This window comes from Castanea sativa, chromosome 6 (genome assembly GCF_040712315.1).
Source record: "Castanea sativa cultivar Marrone di Chiusa Pesio chromosome 6, ASM4071231v1".
Taxonomy (NCBI): domain Eukaryota; kingdom Viridiplantae; phylum Streptophyta; class Magnoliopsida; order Fagales; family Fagaceae; genus Castanea; species Castanea sativa.
This window is the reverse complement of record NC_134018.1, coordinates 57,050,795-57,067,708: the sequence shown is the minus strand read 5'-3', so window position 1 is coordinate 57,067,708 and position 16,914 is coordinate 57,050,795. Positions and strand designations below refer to the sequence as shown.

The 16,914-nt window shown below is 33.0% G+C and overlaps 1 pseudogene; it reads right to left on the bottom strand.

The window, feature by feature from the left end:
* Window positions 1–9,121: 9,121 nt before the first annotated feature.
* On the bottom strand, window positions 9,122–13,691 carry LOC142640243 (U-box domain-containing protein 33-like; annotated as a pseudogene).
* Between the last annotated feature and the right edge of the window lie 3,223 nt (window positions 13,692–16,914).

Here is a 16,914-nt window from a genome sequence, read left to right as displayed (position 1 = left end):
CCTCGGTAGTTCTAACTAAGGATATTCATTGTGATCGGCAGGGTTGCATCGCAGCCTCCACCATTGAGTTTGATGATTTTGTGTTGTTGACCAAGGTCTGAGTCTTTTTTTTGTCAGTCTCCTTCATCTTTGAATCTCCATTAGGTTGGTCACTGTGTGTCCGCTTCTTGTTTGTGAGTCTCTATCCACTTGGAGAGTCTAGTACCATAGCAGTACGTGTATTGCAAAACACGTTTTTTCCCTTCCTTGACTTTACTAGATCACGTGGTGTAGTAAACTCCTTGGCTGTCTCACATGACCCTTTAGCAGATACGTGCGTTTTGCTAGTCTTTAATTCCTTATCAGATATTGCTTCAGTTACATAATCAATAGGGACACTAATGAGCTCAATCCCTTGAATTTCAGACTCATTGATTTTTCTATTATTTTTCGTATCAATAGGTTCTAAATTTAATGCTTCAGCAATAATTAGACTTTCCGTTTCGGTTCCCTGATTTTTGGGCTTATCGTGCAGCGTTCCACCTAAGCTGCACAGGAAAGGCCCAAAGCCAATCCTAGGGAACAGTGAAGCTTTATAGGGTCTTTCCATCCAGGTGCAGGTAGTCTGTATCTTCACAGATATATCTATTTCACCAGGTCTCTCTCCGAGACAATGCCCAAACCGTTTACAATCAGTAAACTAGATTTATTATCATAACCTATATTTTCCAACATATATCTATTTAAACCATGACCATGAGCAAGTGCATAACTATATTCCCGAAAGACAAGTAGGTATACTAACAAAACATTTGAAAGAGGGAGAAAGAGGAATCTGAGAGGTCAACACCTTCATTATATTGGCCTCCCTCCACCATCAAGATGCCGAAACCCCTACAAGTGATTCTTTTTTCTTTTTCCTTTTTTAATTAGGGGCTTAAATATGATTTAGGTTTAGGTAATTTGGTTGGACAATTTTTGTTTTGGGCATATAAGTAGAGATAATATTTGGTGCGCAATGTAAAAGAATATTCTACCATGATTTAATTTTAAATCATCTATAAGACACATGCATACACATTTACCCACGTCATGTCTTAATGTCACACTATTGATGAGTGGAATACAGTTAGAAAGTTAGGCATACTTTTATTTTGTGATATGAAATATGTGGACACAACATAAATTAGTTAATTTTCATGATCCCGTTACTCTTTTATTTATTTTTGGTTTCATTGTTTTAAAAAATTAATCTTACCTTAAAAAGACTACAAATATGCAGTGAAACTACTAAACTAATTTTTAATATCTCAAAATGTATATGTTTCTTTACTCTAATTTAGTTTACTTTTTCTTTATAATATATGTACTACATTATCCAAAATCATCTTACATAAAATATCACAAAATTATCCGTGCATCGTACAGACAACTTATTAGTTATTTTCAACTAAACAAACCCAACAAAAGTAAAAGGTTTACATTCATGGCTTCAACCATTAAAAACGATTTATTTCCAAATGATTTATTTACTTTGACAGATCCAACACTTAATTTGTCATATTTCAATCAAATCTATATCTAAAAGTTAAAGCATAATATTTATTGTTATTATATTCTAGTTGAGCCACATCAGCGTCCATGTTTTTATCTTATTTCTTTCCAATTTTTCTCTAATTTTTTTTAATGTTTACACTTTCTCCAACCTTTCTCTCTCCTTTACTTTTTTTTTTTTTTAATCTCCCCACTATTCTCTATTTTAATATCACTCTTTATCTTTCCTTTTATCTTCCCTTATTTTGTTTCTTCTTATTCAAATTGTAAAGTTGACTTTATTCAACTATGTGTTGGCTTTATTCCATACTAAATTTGCTTGTAATTCAGCATTTAGAAATCCTGTATTTAGGTGGGAATAATGTAAGGATTGTATGTGAGAGAGTGTAAAGATTTGATCAAGTGTGTGCAACAAGACTGGAACTCACGACTGGAACTCGCGACTGGCTCATGAGTGGTGACTCGCTAAAATGTAGCACATGTGTGAAGCATGCAGAAAGTTGAAGGCTTAGGACAGCTGGATCACTACAGAACAAAAAGTACAGTCTGGCTATTCTGGTAATTGGCGACTGAAACTCGCAACTCATCCTAGCCGCGAATGACTTGCCAGTACACCCTGTTTTGCTGAAAACTGGCTTTTCACATTTGATCTCATACTCTACTATAAATACCCTTATACCCATGAAATGTAGAGAGCTTTCAAAGAGAATTTTAAGAGAGAAGTCCTAGAGAAAAACAAGATTGATTCATCCACAATCTTATACACTTGATTCTCCAAATTCCTATACTCTCACCCTCTTCATTGTTATACCCATGAGAGGATCGTAAGCCAAATCCTTACCTCACCAAATTCAAAGTAGTGAGAAGGTTCTTGGTGTTTGGGAAGTAGTTAAAAAGAGAACAAATTCATATTGCTTGATACAATTGGCTAATTGCGGGATCCCGTAAACTAAAGAAGACACGGTTCGGTGTAACCCTGTTGAAGCAAGAAGCTTGGAGGGCTTAGGTGCATCAGGTAGATTAGGCTTGGAGGGTCTGTTGCTATTCCTGTATCCCAACTGATTTTCTAGTGGATCATTTACCGCTTGAAAGGCGGCAGAGAGGTTTTTCGCTGAATTCTTCGGTTTCCTATTCGATAACACGTGCCGATGTTATCTTGTGTTTGCTTCTCTCTATCCCTTATTCTTTACTTTTAATTACTGCCGAGTTGTGATTAAAATATGGTTTAGAGTAGTTTGCTTATTTTGGTATTGCTTATATTTTATATTCCACACTTATATTGTTTGAATATAAGCTTGTATTGGAAAATTTGAATTTGGGGGTCTAAACATTCACAAGTGTTTTACATACTAAGTGAGTTTTCATAAATCTTTGTTGGGGGAAAGGATATGATCGTGAAATATTCTAGTTCCCTAGGATATCTTGTAGCCGTGTTCAGCCTTGTACCGATAGGCCAACGATGCTTGAAGTGTGAATGAAATTGAAGGCTATCGGGGAGAGAGATGGCCTCGCTGTTAAAAAAGATTTTAAGGTACTATTGCAACCTGAAATTGCCGCTGCTATCATTGAAGAGGAAGTAATTGTTATGGTTCATACCAACTGACGATGCTTGAAGTGTGCATGAAATTGAAGGCTATAGGGGAGAGAGATGGCCTCGCAGTTAAAGATGATTTTAAGTTACTAATGCAACTTGAATTGCCGTTGCTATCATTGAAGAGGATGTCATTGTTACAGTTCTTACCAACTGACCATGAATCATCTATATATCATGTTTATGTTGTAAATGAAATACTAATATCATGTATATGCTCTTCTATTTCAGCACAATTAATCTCTTTGTTTATGTGTTTCAGTGTATTTTTTTAAAATATAAAGGATGGCAACAATATTATGGGAAAAGTTATATAAAATATTGAGAAAAAAGTTTTATATTACAATTTACTAAAAATGCTTTTTAAATATTTTAAACCTTTCTATTTTTTATATTACCGATGTGTTTAACAAAAAAATATAAATAGATAATTGATTATACACGTTTATCTTGGGTGGTTTTAACATAACATATTATTTTGCCTTTATATATTTATCTACTTTAATTTAGATGTTTATAACTAAATAATGATTCAATGAAAAATAAAAAACCAAAAATAATGTCTATACATCTCTATACTATATATAATAATGGAAGTTTTGTAATAAATTTTATAAAGTTCTTTCTGCACTACATCTTTAGCATCTTTTCTTATTTTTTGTTTTTTATTTCAATTCTTACTTTGTTCAACTTTTCATCTTCTTCAACCATGGTCTTTTTAGTTAAATCTTTCATCCCCTCCAATAATTTTTCTTTATTTATTTTCATTTGTTTTTCTTTAGATTTTTAATTTTTTTTTCCATTATATCTTCTTAAATTTTACAATTTCACTTCATTCAACCTTTCATCTACTTCTACCCTTCCTCTTCCATCTTAATTTTCATATAAATTCCTTCTTACTTCATTTCCACCTCTCTCCCATATTCCTTCCAAGTTATCCATGACGAAAAAGTCAAACTCTCTCTCTTTCTCCAATTTTGTTTCTCTTTTGGTAGATTTTTGTATTTATTGCTTCAACCACTTTTCTTTTTCTACTAATGGTTCTTTTTGTTATTGTTGTATTTTTCTTATTATTTATTTATTTCCATCTCATTAATCACTAGAAAAAATTGTAATTTAGTTTTTGGATTTCATGATGAATGAGTTTGAGTTTTCACGGTCTCAAAACCATTCAAATATGTTTTTTTCTTTTTCAAAGTTGATTTGAATTGAGCATTTGATCATATTTGTTATAAATTGCTTATGGTGGTTGCCCTTCTAACTGCAGGAATGTTACGCTCAATATGTTTGCCATAATGTTTTATTTTTTTGGTCTAATAATTAACTTGAATGTGATGTTTTTGTTTTGGTCTTTGTTTTACAGTAAGAGTGCTATTCATTTTTATCAAGGATAAAATTTATTGTTCTCCTTTTCCTATCGTTTTTATTTGATTAACTAAATTTCATTTTTATCTTTGTTTCGTTTGTCAATTCCTCAACAGATGTCAATGATTAAACCTTGCAATCACTGGAAGCTTTTTATTCTATTGAAATTCATACCAATCAATCGGTAACTAATTTTTTTCTTAGAACCTTTTGAAGGGGAATAAATTTGTTATTTTCTTGGGTGGTGCTTGATAATTTGCTTTTTATGGTTCAATACACATCAGCCATATTAGATTTCTCTTTCCTTATATTTGTAAAGATTTAGACCCCTTAAACACAAGATGTTTAACCTAGTTATTTAGCCAGGTGATTACTTAGATAAATTATTCAGTTCTAAGGTAACACATATAAATCATATCATGTAAATAAAGCGGAAATATAAAGAACGCAACGATATGATATCCCAGGAAAACCTAACCGGTAAAAAACCTATGGAAGATTTAATCTAGCTATCCTCAAGGTAAAAAATAGATCCACTAAGAAAGAATTGAAGTTTGGAGTGAGAGAACTCACCTATGTTTTCTTTTAATTCCCAAAGAAAAAAAAAATTATTCACACAAACTTTTTGAGGGTCTTTTAATATTAGGGCCCTAGGCAAGGACCTAAGTGGTCTTGCCCTAGGGCCAAGCCTTAAATACCCCATTTGGCTACAAGGATAAGTCGTGCTGACCTGGTCCCCGCCAAATGCAACTCGCTAACTGGGCTTCTCTTCATTAATGCATTGGCATCCACTCATCACAATGTGTAGGGTTTACATGAACAATATTATGTAAACTTATAATGTTCAATGTTAGGTTCTAAGGATTTAGAATCTAAATTTTTTTAGAATTTCAATATGTAATGTTGGTAAACCATGATCAAAAATTAAAGTTTAGATTTAGGCTGCTCAAAGTGATGTATGTGTAAATTTGGGAATCAAGTAAATGCAGAAAATTACTGTTCAATTTCTGCAAGGCTCGATTGATCGAAAATTAGACTCAATCGATCAAAGCACGTGTAGAATGTTTTTTCTACAGAATTTCAAACTCAGTCCAAGCCCATATAACATTATAATTTTGTGATGAGTTTTTATTATTATGATAATCTCATTCCTTAAAAGATGAGAAATTTAAATAATAAATTTGAAACTTATAAAGTTTAGTTGTATATCAAGTATAACACACTATAACGGAAGTTAGAAAAATATAGTTCACCTTAAAAAAAATATTAATAAAACATACAAAATATAATAAATAGTATGATATATTTGTACTTTGTAGATATAAAAGATAAAAATATTTGTAATTTTTTTTTTGAAAAATAAATAATATTTGAAGTAATTGTTACTTTTTATATATTACACCCTATTATAAAATACTTATACATTCACACGCATCGCATGAGTCTACAGCTAGTAATCCTAATATGTTGTTGTTAAGCACTAGGTTAATGACCAACCATAATCTATTGTCAAGCATACACCACAATGTTGTGGAGCAAAGACTAACTTTTATATATGATATCTCTACCAGTACTCTATACAACATGTCCCCATATCCACACAAAGAATGATCAACATTAACCATACAATAGATGTCCACCAACTTATATAAAAAAACAATTTCTCATTCAGAGAATGACAAACAATCACCATACAAAGGATGTCTAACAAATTCTCATATAAAATACAATTTCTCAAGAAAGACCAAATTGTCCATAAGATTATCTGTGCAATAAGAAGAATTATTTAATATGCACCTGAGAGTAGAAAACAATGGTTTTTTTTTTTTTTTTTTTATCCTTTGAGGGCAAAGCAGCGCAGCCCTTAAAAAGTACATAACTGGAGTCCTAAAGGAGATTCTTCTCCTACTTCTTCCCGTCAGATGGTGCAGTTTCCTGTGGTTAGGTCCCTGTTTAGATACAAGGACTAAGTTGGATACCCCCAAGACCGGCCAAATTCAATTTGAGGGTTAAAGCAACAATTTTAAGTGGGGCATTTTCTGTTTAATATTTATTTAATATTTAATATTATAATTTTTTAATTTAAAATTCACTCTTTTTGTTTTTTGAGATACAAAATTACTAATTAAGATTTTATATTTAGATTTGTCAACGTTTATTTTTCAATTGATAACATGACTAATCCACTTAAACTCCTTGTAATATTTATTAGAATTTTATCAATTATAATTTTCAAAAACTTAGCGCAAAAACAATTGTAACTAGAACTAGTACTATTTGTAATCTAATTTATCAAAACCGATATTTGACTTCACTTAATAATACAATAACCTAACAATCTCAACTTGCCAAAACAAAGACAAATTCAATACGTGGCTTGATGAATTTATGAATTTAGGAGCTTTCTTGGAGTGAGAGAACCCACCTATGTTTTCTTTTAATTCCCAAAGAAAAAAAAATTATTCACACAAACTTTTTGAGGGTCTTTTAATATTGGGCCCTAGGCAAGGACTTAAGTGGTCTTGCCCTAGGGCCAAGCCTTAAATACCCCATTTGGCTACAAGGATTAAGTCGTGCTGACCTGGTCCCGCCAAATGCAACTCGCTAACTGGGCTTCTCTTCATTAATGCATTGGCATCCACTCATCACAATGTGTAGGGTTTACAAGAACAATATTATGTAAACTTATAATGTTCAATGTTAGGTTATAAGGATTTAGAATCTAAATATTTTTAGAACTTCAATATGTAATGTTGGCAAACCATAATCAAAACTTAGAGTCTAGATTTAGGCTGCTCAAAGTGATGTATGTGTAAAATTGGGAATCGAGTAATTGTAGAAAATTACTGTTTAATTTCTGCAAAGCTCGATTGATCGAAAATTAGACTTAATTGATCGAAACTTTTACACAATTTTTTTTTGCAGAATTTCCAACTTAGCCCAAGCCCATATAACATTATAATTTTGTGATGAGTTTTTATTATTATGAGAATCTCATTCCTTAAAAGATGATAAATTTAAATAATAAATTTGAAACTTATAAAGTTTAGTTGTATATCATGTATAACACACTATAACATAAGTTAGAAAAATATAGTTCACCTTCAAAAAAATATTAATAAAACATACAAAATATAATATATAGTATGATATATTTGTACTTTGTAGATATAAAAGATAAAAAATATTTGTAAATTTTTTTTTGAAAAATAAATAATATTTGAAGTAATTGTTACTTTTTATATATTACACCCTATTATAAAATACTTATATATTCACACGCATCGTATGGGTCTACAGCTAGTAATCCTAATATGTTGTTGTTAAGCACTAGGTTAATGACCAACCGTAATCTATTGTCAAGCATACACCACAATGTTGTGGAGCAAAGACTAACTTTTATATATGATATCTCTACCAGTACTCTATACAACATGTCCCCATATCCACACAAAGAATGATCAACATTAACCATACAATAGATGTCCCCTAACTTATACAAAAAAACGATTTCTCATTCAGAGAATGACAAACATTCACCATACAAAGGATGTCTAACAAATTCTCATATAAAATACAATTTCTCAAGGACCTAAGTGGTCTTGCCCTAGGGCCAAGCCTTGAATACCCCATTTGGCTACTAGGATTAAGTCGTGCTGACTTGGTCCCCGCCTAATTCAACTCGCTAACTGGGCTTCTCTTCATTAAAGCATTGGCATCCACTCATCACAATGTGTAGGGTTTACATGAACAATATTATGCAAACTTATAATGTTCAATGTTAGGTTCTAAGGATTTTGAATCTAAATATTTTTAGAACTTCAATATGTAATGTTGGCAAACCATGATCAAAACTTAAAGTTTAGATTTAGGCTGCTCAAAGTGATGTATGTGTATAGTTGGGAATCGAGTAATTGCAAAAAATTATTGTTCAATTTTTGCAAGGCTTGATTGATCGAAAATTAAACTCAATCGATCAAAGCTTGTGCAGAATGTTTTTTCTGCAGAATTTCCAACTCAGCCCAAACTCATATGACATGTATGGTTTTATGTTTTGCCTTAAATATAAAAGGAAAAACCCTAGCCAAGTTTTGATGTTGTTATTTATGCTATGTGTGTGAATCTCTTGTGAGATTTAGAGGTGTTTGCCTTCGTACATACTTAGGGTTATCATGATCGAGATTGATGTCGAGAGCTTGGTGATCATTTTAGTTGCTGCATAAAGAGCTTAAAGAAAAACAAGTGGTATACTTGTGGATGCTGTGGATCTGAGAAAGAAGTAGTCCGTGGACTCGTGGATGCTGTGGATCTGAGCTGTCACGTGGTCATGGTAATAAGTTTTCTACTCGAGGTAGCAACAGGATAATAGTGGTTTAAGTTGTTATTGTAAAATTTCAATTCTTTCATAATTGATCTGTTTTCCCTTGAAGATAGCTAGGTTAAATCCTCCATAGGTTTTTTACTGATTTGGTTTTCCTAGGTTATCATATCTTTGTGTTCTTTATTTTTCGCATTGTTTACTTGATATGATTTACTTGTGTTAACCTAGATTTGAATAATTTACCTAAGTAATCACTTGGCTAAATAACTAGGTTAAACAACTGGTGTTTTAAGGAGTCTAAAAACATACACTCAATACATAATGGACGAGGCTTCGCATGAAGCCCTCATTGGTTCAAGTACCTTCCTGACATGATCTGACCCAAGGTCTGGCCGGTTCTTTTGGTTCTTGTCACAACACCTCAAGGCCAAGCAAGCCTACCCTTGAGCAAGCTCAAATGACCAGTCTCCAGCCAAAGGATCCAAGAGGGCTTCCAAATTTCTGGCATCCAAGGCATTTTGCACTGCATTTGCTATTTTGAAGGCTGATCTCCCAGTCAACAATTGTAGCAATATGATTCCAAACGAGTAAACATCTGACTTCATTGTAAGCTCTCCCGTTTGAAGGAAATCGGGATCTATGTAGGCCAAAGTGCCCTTTGGACAGCTAGATGACACAGTGTTGTGTTGTTACTTGAACTTTTATCTTGGCATATCATGCGGCAGATTCCAAAGTCACTAAGTTTACTAGCAAAGTTGGAATCAAGGAGGATATTGGAGGGTTTTAAATCACCATGAACGATGCTGTGAGGTTTAATGAAATGAAGATACACGAGGACTGAGCACAACTCCATGGCAATGCGTACTCGAGTTTGCCATGATAATGGAGGACTGTCGTCCTTGCAAATGAGTTGATCTTCAAGGCTTCCGCAGGGGAGATACTCATAAATTAGAGCAAAAACTTCCGGGCAAGATCCTACGAGTCTGACAAGATTGGGATGCCTCAATTGACTCAATACACGAACCTGACATACGTACAATCAACTAGTTAATGAGATAGAGAATGCCAAGCTTTTGGCCCAACTAAACTAAATCCATTATGTCGTGAGAAAGAATTTAGTATTAACCAAATTGTAAATACTAATACACAAACCTCCATTCGAAATTCTGAGGGGCCTTGTGAGCCTTGAGATTGTAGCCTCTTTATAGCAACTTCAGTTTCATGCAGGCGACCTTTATAAATGCTTCCATATCCTCCTTGTCCAATTTTGAGTGATTCATCAAAATCATGAGTAGCTTCTTCGATGTCAGAGAGTAAGTACTCAGAGAAGAACTGAGGCATGTGCCTAGAGGCCTCTGCTTGTTTTCTTCTCAATACGTCAGCATCTTTCAGTGCACTGTCACGCTCAATCTGAAACTTATCTCTCTCCTTTTGTAACTCTACAATATGGTTCTTTAACCATGTTTTCTCTTGTTTGGCAATCCAGAGTTCTTCCATGACTTGGTCTATCTGATTCTTCACCTTTGCAACTTCTACTCTCTCTTTCGCTAACTCTTCCGCAATTTCTTTTCTCTGAATCGTTTCTTCTTGGGCCTATTAATTGGATTATTGGAAATTTGTGTAAGATTTTGCAACTCTTAACGTTTACATCGGTATGTTTTTCAAGAATAGTAGTGCATATGATCGACAAGTAAAGGTTTGCAGTGTGCAGAAACAGTTATTCTGCAGCAAGCAGAGTTTTTTCTTTGACGAATTGATATTTATCTACATTATTTTGGCCAAGATTGCAAATTTAACATGAAAAAAAAAAAAAAAAAAAAAAATCCACTAATATTACATGCAAATATAAGTTGAAAGAGTGTAAAAGAATATGTCCATAAATGCAAAGGTTCAAGATTTTCTAAAACAACTTACCCTGTGTATAGCCTCAACCAAATCCCTTCCAGCTTTCCGACGCCTTTGTGTCTCTTTGTCAGCCTCTGCTTCTGCTTGTTGATATTGCTCATAAAGAGTATTATCTAAACTTCCATCCTGCTAGGATCCAATGAACGTATAATTTTCAAAGCCTTCATATTTGTATTGATTGATCAATTCAGAAGAATAAGGTTGAAGAGAGGAAAAATGCTTTCTATAGAGAAATCCAATTTGAAGTCACACATCAAAATGTTCACATGCTCCATAACAAATATATGTATCTCCCACTCCACAAATGAATGTTTTGCGCATACCACAAAATTGAGAGCTCCATTAGAAGAGCATGTTGATAAGGTGCTTGGACTTGGTTGCAGGAATGAAGATGCAGCCTCCACAATAGAAGGGCTTCTTAAATAACAGGAAGGTGGAGAGAATGCAATTAAGTCATTCCCCTCACTCCACGAAGTCAGAGTTACAGATAGTCCAGGTTCGTTGATGTTCCTATTTTGCCCCAAAGAAACAGACCGTGATCTCAAAGGGTTTGCCTTTCCAGTTTCGGTTTCTGCACTTGATTCCCTGTTTTGTTTTCGTAATTGCATTAATAATAGGACTGGGACAGTTACATGGATTTGTAGTTACAATCATCTAGTGTACAATCAAAGAAATTTTGCAGTTTCTAGTGTACAATCTTCTTAATTAGAAACTAATCAAGCATTTTGTAATCTTTAGTATCAATTGCAAACATCATAGCTGCAATGTAATTAATAAAACAGTCAAACAAACCTAGTATGGATGAGGTTGCCCTTGCAGATAAATTGTATGTGACAGGAGACGTGTGCATTCTCACACACAAATATAGCTTTAGTAGACTTTAGTTCCATCATTTTTCTGCATCATTGAGAGAATATATTAATATCTTTAATGATGTTCTAAGCTTTCCAAGATCATATACAAATTGTGGATGTCAAAACATTAGCTACTTGATCATCATGAACATCACAAATTAAAACCATAATTTCTACAAACCAGGAAACAAATAGCAAAAAATCTTGTAAAACACCAACAAGAGTAAAGCCATATTCGCAATGAATTAAATTAACTAACTAAACCTATCAATCAGTGTCCTTACCTTTTGTGAAATCCCAAAGCCAGAGCATACAGGCATATTGAATGACTTGGTGTATGTATTCAAGATTTATTTTCTTTGTTTATTTATTAGATTGCATTTGTTTTTGTTTATTTATTAGATTGCATTTATTTTTTAGTCTAACTAATTGTAAAAGTTTTATTAAGGTGTTCTCTTCTTCAGTTCTCCAAACCCCTTATGGTCTGAACATTGGCCTTCTTTGCAAAATCCAGACCACATCTTGTACCATTAAGAGTTATTAACCATGTATCTATTCTGAAGCAACAAAAATTGATAGTGGGTAAAGGACATCCATGTTCTGCAAGGATTAGATGCCCACAGTGAATATACAAAGAACAAGAATTGAGCATGAAAAAAAGAAGAAGGAAAGTTCCAATGTAGTTTGTACTTCTTGTATTGCTTCTCTGCTGCTGCATCCATGACAAGCTTCCTGATCTCATGCTGGGAAATGAGTTCAACTATTCCCTCTTCAATACAGTCCATTTCTGTATGTACCACCTGTGCCTGTACCTAGATTTAAAAAATATAAAAGCCAAAATAAATAGAAACTCAGCAATTTTGCAATCTCAAAAGGAACTCACTGGACATTTAAACTATCAATGCCAAACTTGGAAATTTCTAAAAGTGATTGTCAGAGAACAAATTTTTTATAGCCAAGCCAACACAAGCTGAACAAATTAACAAAAAAATGTATACTAAAACAGAAGGATTTATACCCCCATTTGGCGACAGATAAGAAGGTAATCATCCAGGGTCTTATGCATATTTTTCCTTTCAGTTTCCCGGTAATCCCTTACGATGTTTCCTTCAGTTTGCCTGGTGGAACTTTTGCACCCACTGCAAACCAAGAAAATGGTTAAATCAATTCTCTTTAAAATACTGAATATACCATGAAAGAAAAGTAAACTTCTTCGAGACAAATGTGCATTTGTCCATAATGAACAATCTTCAGGCAACTTGGTATTGTATATCAATTGTGTAGCCATATTTCATTATATTAGCATATAATGAGTTTAGACGTTAGAATCCCATCCAAATATAAGTTAGATTGACCAGTTTTTTTATGTCAGAGATATGTTAGCTCAATGTAATAGGCCCAAGTTGAATCCTTCTAGTCTATGGTTTAGCCTACTATTTATATTTATGTTATAGTTCATTGTAATACAGGATTTGTACTACACTCTAATACATTATTGATATAGCCTTTTAGGGTTTTTTCCATAGACATAGGCCGTTAGACTAAACCATGTAACACTCGTGTTCTTGTGTTCTATACTTTATACTTCCGCTTCTGTATCCATACTAGCATATTCAACATGGTGTATTAATGCTAATATTTAACATTCTATATATATTACTAAATGATTCAAATTATTTTCCCAAGTTTCTTTTGTATTTGTTTAACGAGTCAAGATAAGAAAAAATCCCTAGTAAATTTTAGAACAATGATCATGAAGAGGCAGATCATTATCAAGTTTGTCATTTGGAGTTCAGCAAACAATCAAACAAGTGGAATTCCAACAAGTCATGAAGTACTGAATAATCAATTTGATCAATTTTTACAACAGCAAACACTAAATTACCATAAAAACTTCCATGTTTTGTATGCATAAACCCATTTAGACAGATATATGTGTGTGTTTGTGCTATTTATGTGTGTTTACAGCTTCACATGCACTCTATATTTATAGATATAGATGTAGATTCTAGGACTTACTAAAAGGGATCAACTGTGGAGACTGATGTACGTGAAGGATACAAATTCTCTTTCCTCCAGAGTTCTGTATAGCCCATAATAGTATTGATCTGCATTCTCTCATGCCTACTTGCCATAATTCCTGGAGCCCCAGTATCTAGAAATCTATTACTATAAATATATAATCAACTGGTTGCAAATTGCAAGTAAATTGCAGGCACAAGACTACTCACAACTCACCACCACAGCTAGAACTCATCAGAAGACACTACTAGATGTTACCTTCTATTAGAAAATCCGTTCATCACAATCTCATATTACCTCATCCAGCTGTCTCTGTCTATATAACTCGTGCTAATAATCCCCACTTTTTTAAAAAATAAAATAAAGTACACAGTACATATAAACGCAGCTTGAACTACAACCAACACAGCAGACAAACAAACAGCAAAGTGAAACAGCAAAAGAAACACAAATACTAAAAGGCAACAAGGATTAGGCACCTCACTCAAGACTCAAAGATCACCATGATCACCGCCTTTTACTTTATGAAGAGAGTGTAAGAATCCAATTGTTAGCAAAAAAACAAGGGGGAATATTTATAATGAAGAATTGGAAGAAGGCTTTGTTGGTTCTATGAAGTTTTTGAGGTCATTAAATATGTCTAGGATTAAAAGAAATTGCTTGTCGGGACTGTTTTGTGTGGATACTATCGAGCAGGGACGGAGCCAGGATTTTAAGTTAAGGGGGGCGACTTTGACCTCTAGTTTGGCAGCTTCTTAGTCGTGGAGGTTTTTTTTTTTTAATTTTTAATGTGTGCATTTGCTAGGTAAAGACAAAATTATTCTATTTAAAACTTTTTAAAGGGCAATTATTTATTTGAGTAAAATTAGTTAATTAGACTTAATTTTTTTTAGCTTTGCTATTGGTGATTTTTGTTGTTGCACAAATGTTTTTGGGCTAGTATATGTTGTTTTAGATTTTAGATCTATAAAATTTTAATGGCCTTTAAAATGAGAAAAGTACTAGAAGTATATTGATGATATAGTGAGTGATTATTGATAAGTAAAAAAGTTATGCAAGTAATAAACCCAGATGCGAACCAATAAGAATTTGTACCTCAACAGTTTATAAAAATATTGTAAATAAGTTTGTATCTTTAACGTTACTCTAAAAAGATTCAATAATATTATTAATAGGGTAAAATGTAATTTTATAGAACAAAATTGCTAAAATTAATGCATATATATATATATATATATAAATTTTTTTTTTTAAATTAGGGGGGGCCACTGCCCCCCTTGGTCAATGAATGCCTCCGTCCCTGCTATCGAGGACCCGGGAGTTGCGTGGGACAAAGTGACAAAGTTCATATTTCCACCTAGCTAGTAGGAAACAAACATTTTTTTCGCAACAAATTTTACAATGAATGGAGTAAAAATTTTTCGACCAATGACTTGTATATATATATATATAAGGGATACAAATTGATCAGTAGGAGGCTTAGTAATCGTTAAGTTCGAAGGAGAAATTAAGTCTGAAAAATTCCTTCTAACGATTCGAATCCTTAAAGTTGGTAGGAACTTGGAAGAAATGTTGATTTTTAACCTACTTGTTCGAGTAACCTAAGAATCCACTCCCCCAAATCCCAAATAAATAGTATTTCCAAAGCCCTGGAATATTATTTGAATATTTTCACCGGTGAGGAAAGTCAATAATTTTCTTTATAAAGTATATCTTATTTGTGTAAATTTCTTTGAAGTTATGGTGAAATGGACGGTTATAAACTTATAATAAACTTTGTATCTAATAACTACATCTCCCATTGAAATTTAATAATTAAATTATATGTTTTTTTTTTTTAATGTTTGTAACATGTATGTCAAATTTCGCACCAATCGGATCTTATTTATTATTTTATCTATAAACTCATTTCATAATTGTAGACTATAATAATTTTTTATTTTTTGAGAATTTTACAAGTATGGGTGAAAAAGTTATCCAAGAATAAAGATTTGACTTGGTATGCATTTGGATTGGCGTCTGCGTCTCCACATCCAGCGTTTTCCTTTTTTTCTTTTTTTTTTTTTCTTTTTGAAGCGAGTTTCTTAGTTTTTGTGGCTTTATGTCACACCATTGGGTCTCGTGCACTATTCACAGGACCCACAAACCTCTTTTTTCAACAATTTTCTCATTAAAAATGGGTCTCACGGTACTATTTATACATTTAAAAATTATTTTGCTACAGTATTTTCAATTTTCAGTTTTTAACAAAATAAACGGTATCCCAACGGACCCTTGGTCTATGTGATTTAAAAAAACACTCCAATACACAAGCGGTGATACATGTGCTTAGGAGTAAACAACTTTTCTCGCTTGAGCAATTTGAGAGGTAGGAAGAACTAGAAGACTTGGTAAAGGATTTTCAAGGTTTTGAGTTGTCATCTTCTTTCCTCGTAAATTAGGGTTGAAATTTGGTATTTAGGTGTAGGGTTTGAGCCTTGAGGTATATTGACCACAAAAGCTTTGGTGAAAGCCCAGGTCGATGCTTTCCTTAAAATAATTGCTCCACCGAATGTTGTTTGAATGAATGGCGAAAGTTTCTGTCTAACTTGTCACTCTCGCTTCACCGTTCATCAATTTCACTTGACTGAAAACTGCAGGATTGCACAGTGAACAATCCTCAGTCTCAAGAATGCCAAAAGAATACAATTGAAAATTGTATGATGATTACGATCAAATTATATCATAAAATTAGCCAACACTAAAAATCCTGACACATATCTAGCAAATGTTGCTCTGATCAAGTACATGGATTCTGTCACAGCAATCACTAAGCAGGTTTGGAATGATCCTGGATTCTGTTCGGAATGATGTCATGCTAGTAAACAAAGGAACAAAAGAAGTTTCACTGGAGAGTGAGTAATCTAGTCCAGCAGTCAATACACACACACACACACACACACACACATATATATATATATATATATATATATATATATAACTCAAATCTGTAAAAGTAATAGTCTTTTTCTATATTAGAGATCTGTGACATAAAAAATAGGAAATATTTACCACTTTCATTAAGTTTCAGGTGAATTAAGTTCACTTATCTGATTACATCAAAAGTAAAGACTAGTAAACATTTCATATTATCATGTTCCAAGAGGTTTAGTTTAGTTTAGTTTTTTTTTTTTTTTTTTTGTTTTCTCCTATATTGCCAGGTAGAAGATACTGAGTATTAATTGTGGCAGTTAAAGCCTATTTTGTACATAAAATTTGATGTTGATGTGTGGCTTAATTTATGGTTTGGTAGCATTTGATGATGAATGTGCTTGATTTGAATG